General features: G+C 33.0%; 1 pseudogene; it reads left to right on the top strand.

Moving 5' to 3' along the window:
• The first annotated feature begins 5,095 nt into the window (after window positions 1-5,095).
• On the top strand, window positions 5,096-5,546 carry LOC124102458 (ubiquitin-conjugating enzyme E2 L3-like; annotated as a pseudogene).
• The last annotated feature ends 6,750 nt before the right edge of the window (window positions 5,547-12,296 follow it).

Genomic DNA, 12,296 nt, shown 5'->3' with positions numbered 1-12,296 from the left:
GTAATCCCTTCATATTAATATTGAGAATCTATCCATCCATTTGGACACTGTGATCTCTTATATTTTTATAAATAGCCTTTTGTCTACATGCATAGTATATAAATATGGCCTAAAAGTTATTTCAAAGATTTGCCTATATTTTTAGCACTATCCCATTGCCTGGAACAGTAACTTGAACATAAAACTTCATTAATATTTCTGAATGAATAAATAAATGAACTATTGCAACATTATCCAGGGATATATCACTGGATAATGTAAATATATATATATAAGAAAGGTTTTTTTCAGACTGAAATTGCTAATATGAATAGGTCTGTTTGTCAAATATATCTCATAATTTTTATTTTTGGTGGGGGTAATTGTTATGGAACCTCAAGCTGCTCTACAACTAAAATATATCCCCCATCATTTTAATTTTTTAGAGACAGATTTGTATAATAACATGTAAATAATGCCCAGATTGGTCTTGAATTTTGATCCCCCTGCCTCAGCCATGTAGTTGCTAGGATTATAGGTATGTGCCCTGTGCATGGTCCTGATAACTTTTTAAAAGTAGAAATAAAGCATAAGACATTTTATTTGATTCTGAAAGCAAACAGAAACTAAATATGTCTTTCACCTAATAGAATATTCCCTGCATTCACCCAAGCAGAAGTTTTCAAACCTTAGTTTATATAAAATTTATGTGTTTCTATTGGATCATGTATTTTTATTTGTTATTTTAATTAAAACAAAGTAAATAAATATTTACCCATGCCCAAACTTAAGAACAGAGCATAACTTTGGAAATTCTCTTTGTGTTTGTCTTGATGGCTTTCTTCTAGACTAATCTCCATTCTCTGGAGCTCTATGTCAATAATTCACCTCTTTTTGTATTGTTTAACCTAATAAGAATGTACATAGTGAGTATTCAATTAATATTTATTGAAGCAATTAAATAAATGTATATATATATATATATATATATATATATATATATATATATATATATTCATCAATGCTTAGACTTTTTGGTTTTGACCTATGTGTTAATAAAGGTGACTCATTTTATATAGACATTTCTATTGTATGTTCTGATCAAGTAAGCATGGAATATTGTTTAAGAACTTACATCCCTCAGGTAATTCTGAAGTAGTGAGCTCTGGACCACACTTTCAACAAATACTACATCTGTCAATCTGTCTATTTATAGCTATGGAATTAGAAAGAGATAGTGATAAAATACATTGAGGATCACTGCAGATGGGGAGATTAATCTTTTATCAGTTTTTAATACAGACTTCCAGGTTAGAGACTGGTTTGAGGTAGATCAAATACATTAATATGTAATGCCTTAGTTTATTCCAGGATATAGTGTGTTTTGTCTGTTTAACCTTGGGCAAATTATTTAACCTCCATATATTTCAATTTCTCCTTTAGTTGAATGAATATTATGCTCTTAGATAAATAAACCATATCTCCCTGACAAGGGAGTTATAGGATTTCTTTGTATATATGAAATGCTCAGAACAGTCTCTTGAATTTTGTAGAATTTGAATTATAATTATTATCACTACATTCTCGGATGCAGATTTGCTAGTAACTTTTTAGTAACTTGTGTAGTCTTCTTTTTTTTTTTCTCTTATGTTTTTCTTTTAGTATTGTGGATACTTTAATTTTTATTTTTTAATGATAGTACTTCTATCTAATGACTATAAATTTACATTTTTATGTTACTTTTAATGACAATTAAAACATCTCTGTGAAAATTTTTTTAATGCCACCTCACATTGTAAATGTGCCCAGAACCATCCTAGGAATGGAATAGAGCTTCCCATTAGGACCCACACTTACTCCAGCAACTCACTCACTTGGGTATGTCTGAGCTCTTTCCTTTATTGTCTCCTACTTGATGAACAGTGTGGTGGAGAGAAGCAGCTACAATGACAGCTTTTAAGAACACATTCACATATGTTACTTTCATATGAGATACCACATGAGCATATTTGGAGACTAGAAACTGTGGTCTCTGGTATCTAAACATCATGGCCACCCATACTGCTCCCAGGAAGTATGCTGTGGATTTAAGAGGAAATTTGTGGCAATTTGCAATAATCTGATGGATAGGTTCAGATTTCTAAATTAGAATTGCTGGAAGAACACAGGATGCACTAGATAATAAAATATCTGCCTTATTCTATATTCACAATTATTTAATAAGTACTCTACGGTGGATACTATGCGATGTGTCAGGTTTTTAATACTGCAGAAATAAGTCACAAAGCTCCATTCAAAGCTCTTACAGTTGTGTCAGAAAGGAATTAAGGGACAAACAAACAAAATCAACAAGTTCATTCTTATCAGCTGTCAACTTTTTGGGGAGTGGTGGTTACCAGGGATTGAACCCACAGGAGCCACATCCCCAGGCCTTTTTATTATTTGAGACAGGGTCTCCACTAAGTTGCTTAAGGTCTTGCCAAGTTGCTGAGGCTGGATTTGACTGGCCATCTTCCTGCCTCAGCCTCCTGAGTTGCTGGTATTAATGGCGTATGCCACCATGCTTCTTTGAAGTAAATGAATTTCTCCTTACATCCTTGTTTCAGTAAGTGGTTTGGTCAAGGAAATCTAGGTATATTTCCTTTTTGTAAGATTTGTCAATTGTTATAAAATTGCACTGTGCAATACTGTGGTGTCAGTTCAGCTAAAATCAAAATAGTTAATAAAATCATTTTCTCTAGTTCTGGTGTCTCGAATAAGCCAGAGTAAACTTCTAGAATGTGAAAGCATAAACTCAATATCCTGTTACTTTGGATTAAGTTAAAATAGCATTCTGTCACTGGGAACTCTCATTTTAACATAGTTCACTTCTACTGGAATTTCGAGTATTAGTAGAGAAACATGCGGAGGAAGTAGAGATGAGGTTGCAGGATTTAGGTAGGAGCAAAAGTCAGAGAAGGGGAAATCAATGAATTTCAGACAAACCAAGGACTGTGAATCTTCATCATGTTCCAACATTTTTGAGGAGATTAGGATTGAACTTCAGACAGTTGCAATAGCCTATAGAATAAATCATCTCCTCAAAGTTGTATTTCATGTTTAAAATTGTAACAAAGCTGTTAAGAGGAATCTAATATTTCTTATTAGTATGTTTTGATCTATCAGTTGCCATGATCCTCACCCACCCCATTGTCAGAAACTGTCTGAACCAAGCCACATGATTTGCAAATAAATTCAAATGTTATGTATTCTTCAGATCAATATAGATCACTGTGTTTATAGACTCAGAATGGGTAGTTGCCATCTATGGTGGGTGCATTCACTAATTTAACCATTAGCTATTTGCTTATAGAGTCTACCCTGTGTCATGTTGCAGTTCTAGACCTTGGGATATAAAAGTGAACCAACAGAATAAAACTCTTGACTTTAAGAGTGTTCATTCTTATGGGAAGAGAAAGATTCATGGACAACATATACATGTGAATTTTACAGTGTATTAAAAATGATGATTGCTGTTATTTGGAAATATAGGGAATCTGAGTGGTAGTAATGGGGACTTACCACTTAAATGGGGTAGGAGTAGAACTAGAAAAATCCTTACCAATAAGATAAAATTATCATGATGAATTAAGTAAAAATGGGATATAGTTAATTCTTCTGATTGTATGTGTGTGTGTGTACGTGTATGTGTACACACACCTATATTGGAATATCCTCATTTAACATTTAGAGGTAGTTTGGTTGAAGCCACATACCCTATCATACAGCCATTGAAATAAGAAATCAGACGTTTTCTTTTTTTCTAAATGATATTGTTACACTCTTAGAAATCAGAATATTTCTTAAGCTGCCAAACAACTTGGAAGTGATTCCCAAAGACTATCCACTCTGCAGCATCCTGGTAAATACTAAATTTGCATTTGGCATAGTCTAACTTTACATAAACCATAGTAAATAATGCCACCAAGAGTCTCTTTGGAGTATGTTTTGCAGCTCCTGGGCTCAAAATGAGGCAGAAGTACTCATAATCATATGTTCTCAAGTAACCAATTGATACTTCACCTCTTCCAAAGTGATCTAAGACAGTCTTCCAGACTGTATGGTGCAGGTATCCAAGGGAGTACATTGGTTAGCAAATAAGTAGCATGCATGCTCCCTTGTCCACACAGATTTTGCTAATGAGTCATGACAGTTTTGCCACAGAATACTGAGATTGCCTCAAAGATCTTAAGTTAGCTTTCTGGGCAGTCAATCCCAGTCAAGCTGAGAAAGATTTTCAAATAAAACAGAAGTTGATAGAGATTAAAATATCTTTTCAATATTGATTCTACTCATAGGTCCCCTACTATTCATTTCCATGTGGACAGAGGATGATTCTCCAAGTGGGCAAGAAACTGATTCAACTTTTTAATTTCCATGACAGAATGTGACCTGGCTGCCAGACCATCTGGTAGTTTTTCAGTTATCATCATAGAATATGTCTGTGCCAAGTCTTTGCCTAAGAATTCAATCTTGAAAAGAGTATTTTTTAATTCCAGGCAAAACATGGTGAAGGCAAATGCTTGCCATAAATATTGATCTAAAAGAAAATGGGGACACTTTATTTCACTAGTAGGTTCAGGTTAGAATACTAGAAAACTTTTTTTATTTTTTTCTAGCAGTGATTATAGCAATGGATTCAATCATCAGTTTTCCAATTTACCAATATGAGTAATAGTTATAGAGTAACACTTTCTCAATTTTTGATAGCTATTCAAGATATTGTTATTGAATAATTATTCCATATAATAAATCATATCTAAGTTATAATTTAAAAATTAAAATTTAAAAATACTTTCCCTGAAAGTAGCATTTCAGGTCACAAGGAGCCCCATTTGGTCAGATTGGCTTCTTAACTTGGCTACCACAAATTTCAAATTGAAATTTAATGTTCAGTTGCCATTAAAGTCTCCTCTGTGTTTTATAATTTAGTTTACAACCTTTCTTGCTAGTTATTTTCTATATTGACTCTGACCTTTTAAAAATATGGTGTGAAGAACATGACTTTTATTTCAGACATGTCCAGTATTTTTAGTAGGCATATGTGTATTAGAAATTGATAAATGAGATATCCAAGATGGTAGCTCACAGGAGACTGATGAAGAAGCTAGAAGTGATCTGCAAATGTGGAATGAAAAGCTTTGTTACATCCAGGTTGATGAAGCTAATTTATTGTTTGGCAAAGGCTTATTGTTCCTGACAATCCTCCCTATGATAAGGGGGCCTTCAGAATCAAAATAAACTTTTCAGCAGAATACCCATTCAAATCACCAAAGATCACATTTAAAACAAAGATCTACCACCCAAACACAGATGAAAAATGGTAGGTCTGCCTGCCAGTAATTAGTGCTGAGAACTGGATGCCAGCAACCAAGCCCAACCAAGCAATCCTGTCCCTCATAGCACCCCAGCCCACACACCTGCTGTGGGATGACCTAATTGAAGAATTCTCTAAGGAACGTAAAAAATTCTGTAAGAACACTGAAGAGTTTTCAAAGAAACATGGGGAAAAGTGACCTGTAGACTAAAATCTGCCGCAAGTGATTCCAGCAAGTGTGATCAGAGACCTCAAGCACTGCATTTGGACACCCCCACAAAACAGGACTCTGAGGAAAATTGACGTGTGCCTGTTTGCTTATGAAAGTTACTAACTTTCTACAGTTTTCTTAATCAAAAGTCATTTAAGTTACCTGTAAAGAAAGCATTAAAAATTTCAGATGTTCTAAAAACAAACAAACAAAATTAATAAATAAATACAGGGTTTAGTTTGTGGATACCTGTGACAGATACCACCACACTCAACTTTTCTTCTCTTGTGCAGGCTCCTGCAGGTATTGTCTTGCCTTTGAGAATATAGACTACTTCGAGCTCACAGCTCTATCTCTCATTGATTTTTTTTTTCCCTCAGTAGCAGGAAACTACTTTACCTCTAGCCAAGTCCTTCCTAGAGGAGGGCTCATGGTCAATCACCATCTGCTGCAATGATCCAAAGGCTATGTCATACATTTCAATTTGGGGCAATGGTAAAGGGCCATTCACACAGGTGAATCTTCTAAGAGCACTACTGAATAAACATTCTGGACAAAATGCTGTTAACATTTTGTAGTATAGCATGTTGTTTTACAAATGTGGATCCAGATGTGGATCACCTTGTCATGTTTAACCTACCTGTTATGCTTAATTTTAATCCAATACTCAAAACCATTTTTCAGAATTCATGGAGGGTATGAGTAGATATTAGAAATTGTTGTTATTTTGTTGTTTTGATTAGGACTTCAAAGTAAATTACAAGTCTTTGTGACTAGTTGTTGAATAAAATGGTGCAGAAGATGATATTTCGAACAAACATAAAATTCTTATGTTAATAAAATGTATATGTCACAGCAATATATTAATCTTTGTAGCAGGAAAGCTGATTGTAAATTTAAGATATTACACTTCTGTTTATATTCCTAGTCCCAAGGCAATCTTTAAAGTGACAGCTGAGCCATTAGTTAATGTTTTCAATTGATGAGTAAAGTTATTCCTCCTAAATGGACTTTGCATGTTTTAGTAAAGTATGACACTAAGCAAATTTATCTAAAATGAATAATGTGCTCCTTACGTGTCATAAATATGCTGTTCCTACCATTTGCTTTGAGAAAATTTTAAGAATATAATTTTGATTCTTTATATGTGAAGATGTTATTAAATATTTCAATTAAAATAAGTGAAGATATTTGTTAGGAATTTATTTATCAAATTTAAATTTTTCCCTTAAAAAAGTGAATATTCTTGGGGCTGGGGTTGTGGCTCAGCGGTAGAGTGCTTGTCTAGCATGGACGGGGCCCTGGGTTCCATCCTCATCACCACATAAAAAATAAAATAAAGGTATTGTGTCCAACTACAACTAAAATAAAATATTTTTTAAAGTGAATATTCTTCATAAATTTTGATCATTGAGAAAAATTGGAAAGGCCATCCTTACATAATTTAATTTTAAAGAACTTATTGAAATATTACATTAAACCATTAACCCATCTTTCTTATCTCACCAAGTATGTCAGGTAGCTGCAAACTTCATCACACTTCTGAATATAATGTAATAAATGTAAACTATTGTACTTACTTTTACTATTTTTATTAGTCAATTACTATACATTTTCTTTAGAAAAATTTGCAAACAATGATAAACAGTATTTATCTTTGAACTATCCTAAATGAAATAACTTTACAAAATATGTTGAGATTTTATGTTGATATAGTCCACATATAAAGATGTATGTGTATCAAAATCGGTAACACTTTTCACATAGTAGCTTCAGAAATATTTAAACAATACAACTAAAATTTCAAACTTTTCTAGTCAGTCTTTCTTTCCTTTCCAGTTTTTTATTGGTTTTATTTTTTAAATATATGACAGCAGAATGCCTCACAATTCTTATTACACATATAGAACAGTTTTTCTTACCTCTGTTTGTATATAAAGTATGTTCACACCAATTCATGTCTTCATACATGCACTTTGAATAATGATGTCTATCACATTCCACCATCCTTGCTAATCCCCTGCCCTGTCCCTTTCCCTCCCACCCCTCTTACCTATCTAGAATTCATCTATTCCTCCCATGCTCCCTCTCCCTACTCCACTATGAGTCAGCCTCCTTATATCAGAGAAAACATTTGGCATTTGTTTTTTGGGGATTAGCTAATCTCACTTAGCATTATCTTCTCCAATGCCATCCATTCATTTACCTGAAAATGCCATGATTTTATTCTTTTTTACTGCTGAATAAAATTTCATTGTGTATATATGCTGCATTTTTTAATCCATTCATCCACTGAAGGACATCTAGAATGGCTCCACAGTTTAGCTATTGTGAATTGTGCTGCTATAAACATTGATGTGGCTGTGTCCCTGTAGTATGCTGTTTTTAAGTCCTTTGGGTATAGTCTGAGGAGAGGGGTAGCTGGGTCAAATGGTGGTTGCATTCCCAGATTTCCAAGGAATCTCCATACTGCTTTCCATATTGGCTGTACCAATTTGCAGTCCCACCAGCAGTGTATGAGTGTGCCTTTTCCCCCACATCCTCTCCAACACTTATTATTTTGTCTTCATAATAGCTGCCATTCTGACTGGAGTGAGATGAAATCTTATAGTAGTTTTGATTTGCATTTCTCTAATTGCTGGAGATGATGAATATTTTTTCATATATTTGTTGATTGATTAAATATCATCTTTTGAGAAGAGTCTGTTCATGTCCTTGGCCCATTTATTGATCGGGTTATTTGGGTTTTTTTAGTGCTTAGCTTTTTGAGTTCTTTATATACCCTAGAGATTAGTGCTTTATCTGATGTGTGAGGGGTTAAAATTTGCTCCCAAGATGTAAGCTCTCTATTCACCTGGCAGATTTTTTCTTTTGTTGAGAAGAAACTTTTTAGTTTGAGTTTATCCAATTTATTGATTCCTGGTTTTAATTCTTGTGCTATAGAAGCCTTATTAAGGAAGCTGGGGCCTAATCCCACATGATAAAGATTGGGGCCTACTTTTTCTTCTATTAATTTTAAATTTGATGTCTAGCCTATTTGCCAATGTTTATCACATTGGTACATATTTATAAATAGTATGTAGGTATTGCTTTGCCTTTCTAAAAAATACTTCACATAAGAAATTTCATATTATAGTTGACATTACCCAACTTTTTTTCAGTCTTTCTTCTGGTTTGAATTTTACTGCTTTTAATACATATAATAGCTACTACATTTAATTGTAATTATGAACATTATATGAATATGCCACCATTTATTTCAGTGCTCTCCTAGGACAATTTAGCCTGCTTATTTTTTCATTGCTGTTGTTGTTATTGTGATTATATTTAACAATAATGAAATAGATCATGTATTTACATCCCATTCCTGTGCAAAACTTTCTTTCAGATAGATTGGGCACATACCCAGAAGGGCAACTGTGGAAGATAGACTAGGTCCCTTTAGTAGATAAAAAAAATTTTGAATCAGGTGATATTATATATTTATAATACAAATTTAGGTTTTAAATTTGCTATTTCTTAACATTAGATTATTTTAGGATAACAAGCATTTACACTTTATAGTGTTTGATTTCTGAATTTAAAAATAATTATTCATCTGTGAATTTATCTTTCAGTTATTATTATTGACTATCTTTCTCAGAGTCTGCTTTTTAATTTTTTATTTGTTCATTTTCTTTTACTGATTTCTTCTAACCAGGGAGTCTTTCCCAACTTTTGTCCTTTTTTCCTCCTCTCCTTTTTCCCACCTCTCATTCTGTCTAGATTTAGCTGTTTGCCAACTCTGTACTTGCCTTCACTTCTAGAGTCCTGGATCAAATGTATTGTTCCTGTCCTCCTGCTCCCCTAGATTTGCAACTTTCTTCAATCTGAATCCTCAGGTCACAGTTGGAAGATGTTTTTCTCTTTTCTTCTTCCACATCCCTTTTATCAGTGGCAGAACTTAACTCTTGGCTTCAAGCAAGAAGTCTGATTTCAACAATCCTATGGAGCATGGGGACACTTGTATTCTCCTTGATATGAAATAGGACCCAGTGTACACAACTTCAGTATTGACCTGTATGCAACATTTGTTTTCAGGCATGGAAACATTTCTCTTCCTTTTTAATTCAGTTATACCCTTATATGTTTCTATTTTTAATATTTTTTCTGTAATTTCTAAACTTCAGAGTGGGAGGTGAAGAATGGGGAAATTCATTTGTATGTGTTGATATCCTGACTTCATTTCATGTTATCTGCTTTTCCTTTTATATGTCATAAGTACATACTTGTTTTAATACACCCACAAATACAATATTGTTTTAGTAATACTTAAATAGGCAGTTACAAAGATGTACCATGTTATATTTAAATTTTATAATTCCATAAATTAGTATCATTTTAGTCTTACTTCCCCATTGTTACCATAAAAATACTTCAGTGAAGACTTCAGTACACTCTTTTGTGTACTTGTTTAATTATTTATTTTGCTAAAGTTACCATTTGAGGATTAATGATATTAAGATTGGAAAATTTTAGAAAAACAGTTTAAATCATTTTCTTAAATCAAAAGACTTTAGAGAAAAAAAAACTAATTTCCATGTAACTGAATTATTATTTGAAATTTAATCTCAGAGCAGATTAACTTGATAACATTACAATCAATCAACAAGAAAAAGTGCTTTTCATTGGTGTATTATATATTATACATGCTGTAAGACAAAATTTTTGAAATATTTTGTTTTCCCAGTACTTCTTTATAATCTTAAGTATTATTCAGGGCACCAAAGTGAAGTCTTTGTGTGAATTATAGTTGTTGATATTTACCATATGAAATATGAAAATTTTAAAGCTTTAATTTATTCATTTATTAATTTATGCAAAATAATTATAATTATCTAATCATGTTAACATAAGTAACTTTATAAAAATAAAGTCATTTTCCCAAAAAAGAATAATTTTTAGCATTAAGAGTTCATTTCTTTACAACTATCCAAATCTCTTTTAGTGTCTAATTTAGTAGAAGTCATCTGGAGACTCAGCTTTTTCCACATTCAATTTGTTACAAGATATTTTGTTTTGATTTTGGCTAAATCATATCATAGGAAGCAATCTAGCTTTTCATACACAGGTAATGAATGAGAGGGAAAGTTCATAGATTTTCAGATTGTGTGCAGTTTTTAGTAATACTGTATCAAATTGAACACATGTTGGTTTCTTAAATGTTAAGTTGCAATGTGAAATATGAAATTTCATAGAAGTAATATATTGAATGGGCACAGTGGAGCATGCCAGTAATCACAGAGACTGAGAAGGCTGGGGCAGGAAGGTTTCAAGGAGGCCAGCCCATCTCAAAATAAAACATGAACAAGGGCTGGGAATGTAACTCAATGATAAAGTGCCCCTGAGTTCAATACTCAGTATCCACACCCCCCAAAATGAATATTTATTATAGTTGATTTTGTTAAAATTTATTAGTTTATCTTCACTTGAACAGATTTTTGGAATAACATACATCCATGAACTTGAACAGACTGCTTCACTGGCTTATGCAGACATCCCAAATGTTGATGTAGTCTACCATGTGATAACAAGAAGAATGACAAAAAAGTCCTATTTGTTAGTACCACATCAAAATTATCAGTAAAGTCTTCAATATTGGAAAGGTATCTACATCACATTAACCAATAGAAGTGTTTCCAAATTATAATTCTTATTAAAAATCCTCAAATTTTATCATTGTCAAAAAGTACTATTGATTGTTTTTCTTAAAGTCTCAGGCTCTTTTTCAAGAGTGTATCAGAAGTATTCAAGTCTAAATAGTCATAATTTATCTTTACAATAAAAATTGTTTCTCTGGGCTGGGGTTGTGCCTCAGTGGTACAAAACTTGACTAGCATGTGTGAGGCACTGGGTTCAATTCTCAGCACCACATAAAAATAAATAAATAAAGGTCTATTGATGACTAAAAAATATTTTAAAAAATGGTTTCCTCAAAACGTTGGCTAGTTCAGTTTGCAACTCAAACAATTGCACAAGCAATTTTCTGTGAGTTAACCATCATACTTCAGAAAGAGTTGACTTATATATACTTTCCATCTTATCAGACTATGAAAAGATAGCATTCTAAGGGCTGCTATATGGAGAGTGTATTGAAGGGCAGAACAAAGATGTTCTTCTTAGAAAGACCCATTGGAGAGCTGTTGCTATAATTCAGTCAAAAGATGATGTGATAGCCCAGAGTAGGATCAAAACGCATGTTTGAGAGATATGTAAAAATGGAAATTATCAAGACCTAGGTGAGTGATACAGGAGTGGTGGAGAAGGTGTGTCTTGGCTCATGAACATGTCATGTCACTGAGATCCTTACAAAAATGGAATTTTTCCCCCTGTGGATGCATGGCTATGTTTACTACTGTCCTTATCCAAAGGAAGGAAATAACAGTTTTACCTTGTTTTTATCATAAATACAAATATCACCAAATGAAAAAAGTCAGATAACCTCTTAGAATTATGAATCAGTTTTTACCTTGTAGATACTGAAGTCCCCAAGAATCTATGAAGCACATTGTGAGAATGACATTTGTAGGAAAAGGCACCATGGCCAATAAAATAATTAAGGATACTAACAATGGCTTTATACGGACATTTCAAAAGCAACTTGTTGCATCCTCACATTATTCTTAAAGATCACTCTACCCTTCCTAGAGAAGGTAAATGTTTTTATCACACAGTGAAGGGTTTATGATTTCTCAGAAATGCTCATACTAC

Source organism: Marmota monax, unplaced genomic scaffold (genome assembly GCF_021218885.2).
Source record: "Marmota monax isolate L192 unplaced genomic scaffold, Marmota_monax_Labrador192_F-V1.1 WCK01_AAM20220418_F8-fsc00002, whole genome shotgun sequence".
Lineage (NCBI taxonomy): Eukaryota > Metazoa > Chordata > Mammalia > Rodentia > Sciuridae > Marmota > Marmota monax.
Note: the sequence above shows the minus strand (reverse complement) of the source record. Positions and strands in the feature narration are given on the sequence as shown.